This window comes from Erinaceus europaeus, chromosome 17 (genome assembly GCF_950295315.1).
Source record: "Erinaceus europaeus chromosome 17, mEriEur2.1, whole genome shotgun sequence".
Lineage (NCBI taxonomy): Eukaryota > Metazoa > Chordata > Mammalia > Eulipotyphla > Erinaceidae > Erinaceus > Erinaceus europaeus.
The window spans coordinates 79,864,924-79,877,774 of record NC_080178.1 but is presented as its reverse complement, the minus strand read 5'-3'; the positions used below and the strand labels follow the sequence as shown (position 1 = coordinate 79,877,774).

The following is a 12,851-nucleotide window of genomic DNA, read 5'->3' as shown; positions in this document are numbered from 1 at the left end:
GTGCCAAGTTTCACAGATTTGCTGAGTTGGCAGTTAATAAACGATATTTTAGTGTAGTTTTAGTTTCATTTTCAGGAGTTGAAAAGTTTTTTTTTTTTTTTGCAAGTTTGAGTCATTTCATATCTTTTTGAATAAACTGTGTATGAATTTTGCTAGCTTTCCTATCAGGTATTTGGTCTGCTATTTCTCCAAGTTTAATTTACCTTATTATATATATTTTTTCTTCTTCCACTTTCAAGATTTCCTTCTTGATCTTAGTGAGATATATTGTAAATTTTTTCTGAAAAAAAAACTTTTGATGCTACTATTTTAGGTAGTTAGTAACTAGCTATAAACATGTATATACGTGTTGACTGTTTAAAAAAATATTTACCTACTATTTTTGTTTGACAGAGAATGAGACTAAGGGGGAAGGGGAGATAAGGAAGGAGAGAAAGAAAGTCACTTGCAGCAGTGCTTCACGGCTGGTGAAGGTTCCCATTCTGTAGGCGGGTTGGGGACTGGAACCCGTGTCTGTGCACAGTGATGTGTGAGCTCAACCAGGTGTGCTGCAATCAGTCCCCCCTTGTGCTGACTGCTGACAAACCCTGTGCTGTTCACGTGTGTCTCTGTGTGCAACACCTTTACATGCAAACATCTGTGATTAAGCTTTCACTTCATATGAAAGACTTTTTGAAACATTATTTTTAATTAGTGATTTAACAATATTTTACAACACCCTCCACCTAAACCTCCTTTGACATATCACCATCATAATTCTCACAAAGATGCTCTGGTTACTGTTTATCTGTTTTTGGAAGCTCATTTATTTTAGCCATCTGTAGTCCGCCTGTGAGTGAAACCACATGGTAGTTGTCCTTCATCTGTTCACTTATTTCAGTCTTCTTCTAGCGTTTGCCCTTCTTCCGTAGCCAGTCAACAGCGTCAGGTTGAGCCTGATGTCAAGTTTCGAGACCTCCTTTGAATCTGGAGAGGTGGCAGTCGTTGACTATGTGGGTCATAGTCTGTAGCCGCAGGGGCAGTTCGGGTCGTCTCTGGCTCCCCAGCGATGGAACATAGCGGCGCACCGGCCATGGCCTGTTCGATAGCGATGGAGGAGGGCCCAGTCATAACGTGCTAGGTCAAAGCCGGTTGACGCTCGCAGGGGTCTGTGATGAGGTGTTTGTTCTTTACCTCAGCTGACTGCCAACTCTGTTTCCAAGAGACTGGAACAGAGAAGTTCAGTGTAGGCGTAGGGGACCAGATTGGGTGACGAGACGTCAAGCGTTGGACAGGATGGACTCAAAGAGCAGGACCAACAGCTTGAAAGCTGTCAGGAGCTTGTTGCTGGCTTTGAAAGTGACTGGGATCCATGTGGATTCAGTCGGCTAGGAAGGATCGTCAGTTTCCCCAATGAATGGGTACTCAGTTAGCATGATCATCTCCATTTCCGTCCATTTTATCCCAAATTATACAATCTCATACTTTTTTAATTGTAGAGTAGTATTACATTGAATATATATATATATAAAGAATATCTTAGCACTATTGATATACTTTGTGCTTTAAAATTTAAATAAAATCTACGCATATTCATACCCCCATAAAGTTGAGTTTCCAAGTCTGTTTGCTAAGTTAGACACTTTTCCTTCAATATTAAAAAAAAAATCATTATTAAGGTCCAAAGATTTTGAAGTTTAAGACTCTGAAAGTTTGTCATAGGAAATAAACATTTATTAGAATGTCTTATTATAGTAGAGAATATTATGTGTTTTTTATAGAAAACTATGTCCATTTTTTTCTTTTTTAAGGTTGTAAACTATATTTGCCTCAGAAATTTAATTCCGTCTAACTTTACTCTTTTGATGATTAACTACTTAACTTTGACTTAGCTAATGTGATGCTAATAGCTGGTGTAAAAAGACCGCAGACTGTTTTTAAGGCAAAACATAATTATAGACATTCCTCTTTAAAGTAGTGAACTATCTTCATGACATCTCATTTCATTCACTCTTTAGTAGGCCCCCATCCATAGTTATTTTGTTGTCTATTTTACATATATAGAAGCTGAGGAATGGCATTTTTTCAATATAAATTCTCAGGTTATTTAAACTAATGAATGTTGGTGACATTGTTTAAGTGGCAAGTATGTCATTCTGTAATTTGCATTCCTAGTGGTAAACTTGGCCAGAGAAGTTGGATATTCTGTTGCTGGTTCCAGTTATTATCATATGTGTGTAAGTGCTTTAGGGCCTTGCATTGGATCGACCTTCCCGTGGTGCATCCCGTGAGTCCCCATTCATTGGGGAAACTGACGATCCTTCCTAGCCGACTGAATCCACATGGATCCCAGTCCCTTTCAAAGCCAGCAACAAGCAGCTCCTGACAGCTTTCAACCTGACAATGTTGACTGGCTACGGAAGAAGGGCAAACGCTAGAAGAAGAAGAAGGGGCCATTTAATTTTGTGGTACTTAATTTCTTGTAACTTAAAGTTGTGTTCTTACTCTTTATTGCCCAGAATTAAAACTTTGATTCTGTTTTAAAAATTATTTTATAATACAAGTAAAACATAATGACTCTGTTTATCATGGAAACATAGTAGAAAGATATCATTTAGGGCTATTTATCAGTAAGATTTCAGCTTTTCCCCCACCTACCCCTTATCCTTATTAAGTTCTGAGATAGAAGACCTTTTTCCAGAGGGAACAATTTGGATCACTTTTGTGCTTGTCATCTTTATATCTGGCTTGAGGAGGAAGCTTTTCTCTCCTCTCCTCTCCTCTCCTCTGCTCTTCTCTCTTCTCCCCTCCTCTCCTCTCCTCTCCTCTCCTCTCCTCTTCTCTCTTCTCCTCTCCCTTCTTCTCTCCTCTCCTCTCCTCTCCTCTGCTCTCCTCTCCTCTCCTCTCCTCTCCTCTCCTCTCCTCTCCTCTCCTCTCCTCTCCTCTCCTCTCCTCTCTCTCTCTCTCCTCTCCCTCCTCTCCTCTCCTCTCCTCTCCTCTCCTCTGCTCTCCTCTCCTCTCCTCTGCTCTTCTCTCTTCTCCCCTCCTCTCCTCTCCTCTCCTCTCCTCTCTTCTCCTCTCCCTTCTTCTCTCCTCTCCTCTCCTCTGCTCTTCTCTCCTCTCCTCTCCTCTCTTCTCCTCTCCCTTCTCTCCTCTCCTCTCTCTCTCTTCTCCTCTCCCTTCTCTCCTCTCCTCTCCTCTCCTCTCCTCTGCTCTCCTCTCCTCTCCTCTCCTCTCCTCTCCTCTCCTCTTCTCTCTTCTCCTCTCCCTTCTCTCCTCTCCTCTCCTCTCCTCTTCTCTCTTCTCCTCTCCCTCCTCTCCTCTCCTCTCCTCTCCTCTCCTCTCCTCTCCTCTCCTCTCCCTTCTTCTCTCCTCTCCTCTCCTCTCCTCTTCTCTCTTCTCCTCTCCCTCCTCTCCTCTCCTCTCCTCTTCTCTCTTCTCCTCTCCCTTCTCTCCTCTCCTCTCCTCTCCTCTCCTCTCCTCTCCTCTCCTCTCCTCTCCCTTCTTCTCTCCTCTCCTCTCCTCTTCTCTCTTCTCCTCTCCCTTCTTCTCTCCTCTCCTCTCCTCTCCTCTCCTCCCCCTCTCCTCTCCTCTCCTCTCCCTTCTCTCCTCTCCTCTCCTCTCCCTTCTCTCCTCTCCTCTCCTCTCCTCTCCTCTCCTCTCCCTTCTCCTCTCCTCCTCTCCCCTTACTCCCCTCTCCCCCAAAGCTTCCCCTCCCTTCTTCTCTTCTCCTTCCTTTCTGTCTCTTTCTTTCTCTCTTTGTAAAGCAGTATTTTTTTATTGTTTTGTACTTTTATTTATTTATTTTATTGTAATTTTTCTATAAGGAGCATCTTTTAGAGAAGGCTTTATTGTATAAATAAGTTATACATATAAAACCAGTCATTTTATTTATTTATTTTTTCATTTTATTCCGTAGGGCAGAGAGAAAGGGGAGGGGTGGTAGAGACAGAGGGAGAAAGACAGACACCTGCAGACCTGCTTCACCTCTTGTGAATGTCCCCGCTGTAGGTGGGAAGTGGGGCTCAAAGCCAGGTCCTTGCGCTTAGCTGGATGTGCCATCCCCCAGCCCCCATTTTATTTTATTTATTCATTTACTTTTAGCATTTATTGGTAGGTTAATGGCTTACAGTATTGTTGTTGGCACATGGGTATAATAATGTCATATCCTCATGATAGGTATTTGCAAAACTCTTAGCCCAGCTTAGGTCCGTCACCATACACCATGACCCAATGCCCTTTATCCTCCCTCCTCCCCCTTCTCGCCCTGTGTCCTTTGCTTTGGTGCAGTATGCCACAGGAAAGTATTCTTTTCAAAGTGGGTCACAGACAAAACTACTCTTGTTTGGTCTTCCATTTTTTTGGTTATTGATTGATTGATCGATTCCCTTTTGTTGCCCTTGTTTTTTATTCTTACTGTTGTTATGGAAGTCATTGTTGTTGGATAGGACAGAGAGAAATGGAGAGAGGAGGGGAAGACAGAGAGGGGGAGAGAAAGACAGACACCTGCAGACCTGCTTCACCGCCTGTGAAGCGACTCCCCTGCAGGTGGGGAGCCGGGGGCTTGAACTGGGATCCTTACGCCGGTCCTTGCGCTTTGTGCCCTGTGTGCTTCACCCGCTGCACCACACCCGGCCCCTGGTCTTCTTTTTTTACCCAGACATTCTGAGCATGGAAGCCCACAGATCTGTTTGCAGATTTGGGTTTCCCAGGAGAAAGCTGGGCAGGCTTGGGATCTGCAGGTTTCATGACAGAGACAAAGTTGAGGTGGCATAGAGTGAACAGAACTGTAGATACCAACAAGAGGTACAAGCGCGTGTAATGCAGTCGGATTACCGAGGCAGGCTGTGTCCTGTGCACGCCGACCCTGAAAGCTTAGGGGTTGTAGATACAGTCTGTGACCACCTCTTCAGTCCTGACCTTAAGGAGGCCACTCAGCCTCAGCCCAGCGAGAGCTATCTGGTCAGCAGAGGGACTTCAATATCCTCAGGGTCCAGGCGTGAAAATGGCTCCAACTCGTTGCTCTGAGCAGTGGCTTTGGAGTTTTTCTTCCAAATCCCACTCTCTCTCCCCCAGGTTCAGTACAGTATGAGGCTGGAGGATTTTATGAGGACAACCTCCTTCTGAACCTGACAAGGACTCTAAGGGGTTATGGAATAAGTTCTGGGTGTCTCTTTTTAGCAAATAAGTTCTGGGTGTCTACTTGGAGAGGTCTGTTTTGGTACCCAGTGCCTACCTACTTGGTCTATTGAACGTTGGTACTTCTGTTGAAACTCAAGAAGAGTCTTATTATAGTTGTATTCTGATGGAATTGGTAGTCTTATAGAGAAAAAGAAAGTGAGGGGGGGAGGAGAGAGAGAGGAGTCAGATTCAGATGGGGTAGACTCTCAAGGATAGATACGGGAAATGCTGTCCTTGGAGACCACCAGAGGTCATTCTTGGGTCCTTCAGTAAAAAATCCAAGAGGCATTTGCTAAGCAGTGGTTCTCAGCAGAGGACCATTCAGAGAAATTTATTCCACTTTAATATACTATGGAGTTAGCAGCTCCGAAATTCTTTACTACCAAGGGGCCCCTAAAACCAATGAAGCAGGAGTCTGAGGAATGACCCGCATGTCAGGCCTGTTTATTTATGACCCTCAGGGCCTCAGTAACAGGTAAGTTTCATTTACTGGTGATTCTGGGCTTGGGAGGCCCAGATGTCTGAACTCACCACTCAGGCCCAGGAACTCTCTCTGTGCTTGGCAGGAAAGGACTTTGGTGCTGGGCCTGGTGAGAGACCTCCGGCCTGCACTGTGCCCAAGACAGGACTGGTCTGGAGCTGGGCTCTGCCGAGCTAGCTAAGGAGGCTGATGTTTCTGCCGTGTCGACTGACTTCACAGACGGTCTCGGCACAGGTGTTCCTACAGCAGCTAGTCCAGTGGTCCCGACTCAGGGACTCAGTGTGCAGAGTGGTTTCAGCTCTTTTCATGCTGGGTGCTCGGCGGGGAGCAGGCTGTGCAGCTGAGGGACTACTGTTTAGCCTCTCTCTTCAGCCACCTTGTCACTGTGAGGTGACAGCGATCTCCTGACTTCATTCATTCATTCATTCATCTGTTTATTTTTAATTTTTATTTATCAAAAGGAGACATTGACAAAACCATAGGATAAGAGGGATACAACTCCACACAGTTCCCACCACCAGAACTCCATATCCCATCCCCTCCCCTGATAGCTTTCCTATTCTTTATCCCTCTGGGAGTATGGACCCAGGGTCATTGTGGGATGCAGAAGGTGGAAGGTCTGGCTTCTGTCATTGCTTCACCGCTGAACATGGGCGTTGACAGGTGGATCCATACTCCCGGCCTGTCTCTCTCTTTCCCTAGTGGGGCAGGGCTCTGGGGAAGCGGGGCTCCAGGACACATTGGTAGGGTCGTCTGTCCAGGGAACTCTGGTTGGTGTCATGCTAGTATCTGGAATCTGGTGGCTGAAAAAGAGCTAAGATATAAAGCAGAAAAAATTGTTGACTACTCATGAACCTAAAGGCTGGATTAGTGCAGATGAAGAGTTGGGTTCTCCATTTTGTAGATAGTAGCTGTTAGGCCTATTTTAGTTATATTCCAAAGGGTCCATAACTATACTAATTTTTTCCTGAGCCTGACATCTTATATGCAGATGGATCCAAGTTATTGTCTGGGGAGATGATGTCATGGCTGGAAAAAGGACTAGAAAGCTGAATCTGGGAAGAGAGTAGCTCCCTAATACAGGAAAGATGTATAAATATTGTTGACTGTAAACCCCAACAATTTGATGTGATCTGGGGCCCATAGTCAGCTTAGGAGCCTGTGTGACCTCTGCATCCCTGTAGATCTGAGCTCACATTCTGTGGTCATGAGTAGGAACATTCCAATCTGCCCCAATTTCAGGACCCATCTTCCTCAGGCAGTAGATAGAATGTGTTATCCAGTCTCTCTTCAGAGGATGGAACATTCTCTACCATTGTTGATTCACATTGAAGGCAAGGTCCTATGGGGACCAACAAAGGGGTTCATGTGTTGTTCCTGATGGAGATGACCAGTGACAATGGAGAGAGGGATTTATTCAAGGTCTAGGCCCATCATGTTTGTGTGGGAAATCCCAGGACTAGGGCCTCAGCTGATGGGGTGGCCTGAGAGTGACTAAAGCACCATCACTAAAGTGTGCCAGTCTCTTGCCCTTATTCTGCTTTTATAGTCCTTCCTTTGACAAGGTTAGCTTTGGAGTGACTGATCGAAGTGTAATAGGAAGTAGGTGACGAGGCTATCTAGGTCTAAGTAGACACTATTTCATTAGGAACTTTATGGTGTCTTTTTACATCTTTCTGCTTGCTTGCTTCATTTATTGACTCACTGCAAACTATTGTGCACTTTTACTTTCAGGTGTATGTTTTCTTTTATTTATGGATACATGTGTGCATATGCCCTGTCTCATGGGACCTGGTGTATATCTAGGTTTTGGGACTTTGTTAGGAAGTGAACTAGCCAATGGGAGCTGGGCGGTGGCACAGCGGGTTAAGTGCACATGGCGCAAAGCATAAGAACTGGAGTAAGGATCCCGGTTCAACCCCTTGGCTCCTTACCTGCAGGGGAGTCACTTCACAAGCGGTGAAACAGGTCTGCAGATGTCTGTCTTTCTCTCCCCCTCTCTGTCTTCCCTCCTCTCTCGGTCTCTCTCTGTCCTATCCAACAACAATAACATCAACAACAACAAAAGTAATAACCACAACAGCGATAAACAACAAACGCAACAAAAGGGAAAAAATAGCCTCTAGGAGCAGTGGATTTGCAATGCAGTAATGTGGGCACAAAGTCCCAGCAATAACCCTGAAGGCAGAAAAAAAAAAAAGAAGGAGGAGGAAATGAACTAGTTGAAATGGAATTAGAGAATCCTATGATAAAGGAAAGGTCTCACCCAAGAAATGAGGCTTAAGGGTTAACATTCCACGCCTGCCGTCTCTGGACATGGTCTGTAGTGAAGCATGCTGAAGTGGCACTCGTTCTGTTGACTAGGTTGGGATCAGCAGATACAATATCATGTGGTATGAATTGAGAGAATCACGCAGGAAGGTGACACCACCATCACCCTACCCCCACCAGAAGTTCCAGGACTGGCAGAAATACAGGCTCTACAGAGGAAGTGAGAGGTTCCTGCTGTCTTAGGGTTTAAGAAGGCAACAGATAGTTATTGCTATAATCACATTATTTGGCAATTGGGTTAACTTTTGAAAATCCCATCGTTAGGATCTGCTGTATCATACACAATGTCACCATAATTTATGTCGTTTCACATTATATATAGCTGTGTCTTATAAAGTAATGTCACTGGTTGCTTCTGGTCTAAGCTTTTACGATAGTCAATATTTCAAAGAACAAGTCATTATTAGAAATATATTAACAATTTGAGACCACTGTTAAAATGCAGTCTGATTACATGTTTGAAGTCTTAAGTGCTTAGACTAAAGGAACATATACTCAGCCTATGGTCTGTACATTAAAAGGTTTGAGACACTCAGTTTATCCCCTCTCATATTCATTAAATAGTGATTCATGAGACTCCAAGTTAATAGGAGTGTCCATCAACACCATTCCCACCACCAAAGGACTGAGTCCTGATTACCGCCCCCCCCGAAGCTGAACATCTACTCTCACCCTCCACCCAGAGATTTTTACTTTGGTGCCCTACTACGATATTTATTGATTGATTGATTGATTGATTGATTGCCTCCAGGGTTATTGCTGGGGCTCGGTGCCTGCACTATGAATCCACTGCTCTTGGCAGCCATTTTTTATTTTATTTTATTTCATAGGACAGAGAGACTGAGAGAGGAGGGGGAGATAGGGGAAGAGACAGAGAGACACCTGCAGACCAGCTTCACCACCTGTGAAATGATCCCCCAGCAGGCAGGGATTCGGAGGCTCAAACTGGGATCCTTGGGTCAGTCCTTGTACTTCATACTATGTGCACTTAACCGAGTGCGCCACCACCCAGCCCCCTATTTATTTATTTATTTATTTACATATTTATTTAGTTTGAGTCATATGTTCTGGCCCAAGGAAGCTTGAGCAGTAGGCCAGAGGCAATGTCCTTTGAGAGATGCTCATCTTTATGTGGCATGACTTTTTAGTCTCTGGGATATGCAAGTCCCTGTGAGGCCTGGGCCCTGGTGTGACCTGCCTTCTGGGAGGAAGGCAGGTGAGAATGGGCATTGGCAGAGCACATATGGGAGCCAGGCTGCTTAAGCTAGGGAGATGGGACAGGACACTTCCCTTTGCTACATTTCAATCCCTTCTCTAAAAGTATTTGCTAAGTATGGACGATTTATGTCATCAACATCATCACAGATAACTGGAGTCCAGACATGGTTCCCAAATTATTTCAGATACTCTTTATGACATCCTGTGAAGTAGGCAGTGTTATTATACCATGTACAGAAAAAGAAACTGAGGCCCGGGAGTCGGGTAGTAGTGCAGCGGGTTAAACACATATGGCACAAAGCATGAGGACCAGAGTAAGGCTCCCGGTTCGAGCCCCCGGCTCCCCACCTGCAGGGGAGTCGCTTCACAGGCGGTGAAGCAGGTCTGCAGGTGTCTGTCTTTCTCTCCCCCTCTCTGTCTTCCCCTCCTCTCTCCATTTCTCTCTGTCCTGTCCAACAACAACGACATCAATAACAACAACAAAAATAACTACAACAAGGGCAACAAAAGGGAATAAATAAATAAATATTAAAAATAAAAAAGAAACTGAGGCCCACGGAACGCGACACAAAGTCAAACGGTGAGTGAACAGCTGGCCGTCCCACAGCTTCCGTTCTGAGTCGTGTGTGAACGTGTGTGAACCAAGACCAACTTGGCCCTTGAAGGTCTTAGCCTTCAGTGAGCCCTAGTCATGATAGGGATTTGGCAAAGGGGGCAGGACAGTGTTTAGGTTGGGGGTAGAGACCTCTTATTTCTGTGTTTTTTTTTTCCCCCTCAAGGTTCATTTTTTCTTTCTTTCCATTTTTGTTGTTGTTGATGTCATTGTTGTTGGATAGGACAGAGAGAAATGGAGAGAGGAGGGGAAGACAGAGGGGGAGAGAAAGACAGACACCTGCAGACCTGCTTCACCGCTGGTCCCCCTGCACTTCGTACCCTGCGCCTAACATGGTGCACCACTGCTCCTCACAACCTCCAGAGAGACGAAAAGATCAAAGTTCAGCTTTGCATATGGGTTCAAATCTAACCCCTTAGCCATGTAAGTTTTATGCTCTTATGTTATCTGCCCAGCCTTTACTCCCCCCCTCTTTTTAAAAAATTTCTTTATTGGGGAATTAATGTTTTACATTCGACAGTAAATGCAATTTGTACATGCATAAGATTTCTCAGTTTTCCATATAACAGTACAACCCCCACTAGGTCCTCTGTCATCCTTTTTGGACCTGTATTCTCCCCCCCACACCCCAGTGTCTTACTTTGGTGCAATACACCAATTCCAGTTTACTCCCCACTTTTGATGTTTCTATTTGTAGGACAAGGAAATAGACAGGAAAAGTTCTTTCTTTTTTTTAACCAGAGTACTGCTCAGCTCTGGCTTATGATGGTGCAGGGGATTGAACCTGGGACTTTGGTGCCTCAGGCATGAGAGTCTCTTTGCATAACCATTATGCTATCTACCCCGGCCTGACAGGAAAAGTTCTTTGGTCACTCCACTGAATTCTGGAGCTGACTCAGGAAAAGTCCTTTGCTGTGTAATTAAGCTGCACATTCCTGTATCAACCTTTTTCAGTAATAAAGTTCCAGTTTCCTGTTATCATTCCACAAGATCTCAGTTGAGTAAACAGCGCCAGCCTTGTATGGCCTCATCTGACTATTTAAGGCAGAAGGTAAAGTAGCAGGAACACAGAAGCGGTGCCCATAGGCCATGTCAGTGCTTCCTGGAGCCACCCCCATGGGCAGTGCTAAGCCTTGGGAAAGCCTAAAAGGAATTTCAGTTTCTTCCCATTAGTATTCCAGGCTGCAGCATCCCAGCTTTTCATTCTTTCACCCTTCCCCTTCCTCTAGGAGGGAAGAAAGACCTATCATTAAGTCAGCTCACCTTCTCTTAGAAACTGGAGAGGGCAAGAATCAGGGAGGGCACCCACGCACGCACGCAGAAGCGGCCCTCTGACTCACATCCGGCATCCTGGATGGCATCCTGGACGGCATCCCCATAAATGCCCCTCCCCTTCAATCCTGCTCCTAGAGGAGCTTGGCATCTCAGGCTGTGCGGGGCAGAGAGCTATCCCAAGGCCTGCTTAGGAAACAATTTCAGTCGATGGGACAAACTCTAGGGGTCAAAGAGGCCCACTCTGACTTGAGATCCCCTTTCCTTTCTGGGGCTCCTGGAGACCATGGGTGTCTCCCCGATTCTTGCTTTGAGGGACCTCAGCTGGCAGGTAATCTGTAAGAAGAGCATTTAGGGGCACAAAGCCGCCTTTCCCTGTATGTTTCAAAAGTAGTTTATTTTAATATTGGTAGGTAAGTTAAGGTGGGTGATTAACAACTGAAACAACAAAAGCTGTACTACCTACTGAAAATATACTGTTTACCAGGCATGATTCTGAGCAGTTTGTGTGCTCGCTCACTTCTTTTAAGAATCCTTCGAGGTAAGTACCAGTATTGTGCAGAAGAGGAAACTGGCTTAAAGAACTTCAGTCATCTGGTTTGGGCCATCCAGCTGGTAAGAAGCAGAGCTGGGGCATGAACTCTGTCCCTGACACCAGAGCCATTCACCCAACCTGTGATAGCCTGTAGGCTACCCTGTTGCTGAGGCAGATAGGGAACCGGAGGCCCAGAGAGCATAAACAATGGTCACACAGCTTTGAACCCAGGCTGACACCAGCTGAGGACCTCCTCATCTTCTCACAGCTAGGATAAGGCTTACACAAAACCCCAACTCAAGTCGCTGCAGCTGAAACTCATGTCTAGTCTTGATGGACTGGCAAGGACTAGAATTATTCTATAGCCTCTACTCATATGGGGTTAAATATTTCATCGCTCAGCCCACACTTTTATCTTGCTAGGGTCTAGGTAAAGTGAAGTAGTACCTTAAACTGCAAGTCACCTCGAACTAGGGCAGGGTCCAGGTCTGGGCCAGCTAATGCCTCCTGAACCTCCATGTGCCTTCCCAGGCCAGGGGGACCTATTCTGGACCAGTGAGAACATGGCATGATTTCCTGTGTGGTAAACACACACACACACACACACACACACACACACACACACACACGCAGTTTGTTCCTTCAGGCAAACAGTCTCCTTTCAGATCACAAATTGTGACAGGGTTTTCATGGCAGGCAGAAGCCCTGTCGGGAACAGAGACCACTGGTATAAACAACACTCAGAGAAGAAGTAAATCATCTCTTGAAATGTTCTTGGCAGCTATTCATTTAATAACAAAAAGTACCCTGCTTGGCTTTGCTGGGGTCATTTGGACACCACTCTGGAGGCCTGGTGGCTTTCAAGATGTGGCCCTGTCCTAGAGGAAGGTCTCGGTACCCGATGGGAGACACACAGTCTGTTCCAGGCCTTCCTGCGGGTCAGTGTGAGGTGCGGGTGGCCTGAGGAGCTCTGGGTTGAGTTCTGGCTAGAAAGGAGCAGCACGGAGCTCAGCCAGGCTGCAGCCCAGTTCCTCAGCAGTGTGCCCAACTCAGCGGATGCCTATTGAATGCAATCGCCGTCAATAATGGGAAAATGCCGAGCTGAGGTTCCCAATGACAAATGGCTTCAGTGTCGGCTGAGGAAGGCCGGTTTAGCAGAGGCCAAGGCACAAAGCTCTGGGGATCATTAGCTGAGCTCTGTGCCGCGGCTGTCTGCAGAGATAATGAAGCCATCCTGAGCC

The 12,851-nt window shown here is 45.7% G+C and overlaps 1 long non-coding RNA gene across 1 annotated transcript in view; it reads left to right on the top strand.

The window, feature by feature from the left end:
* Nucleotides 1-12,851, top strand: part of LOC132533916 (uncharacterized) — a 348,313-nt gene that overhangs the window by 139,854 nt on the left and 195,608 nt on the right. The window lies entirely within an intron of this gene.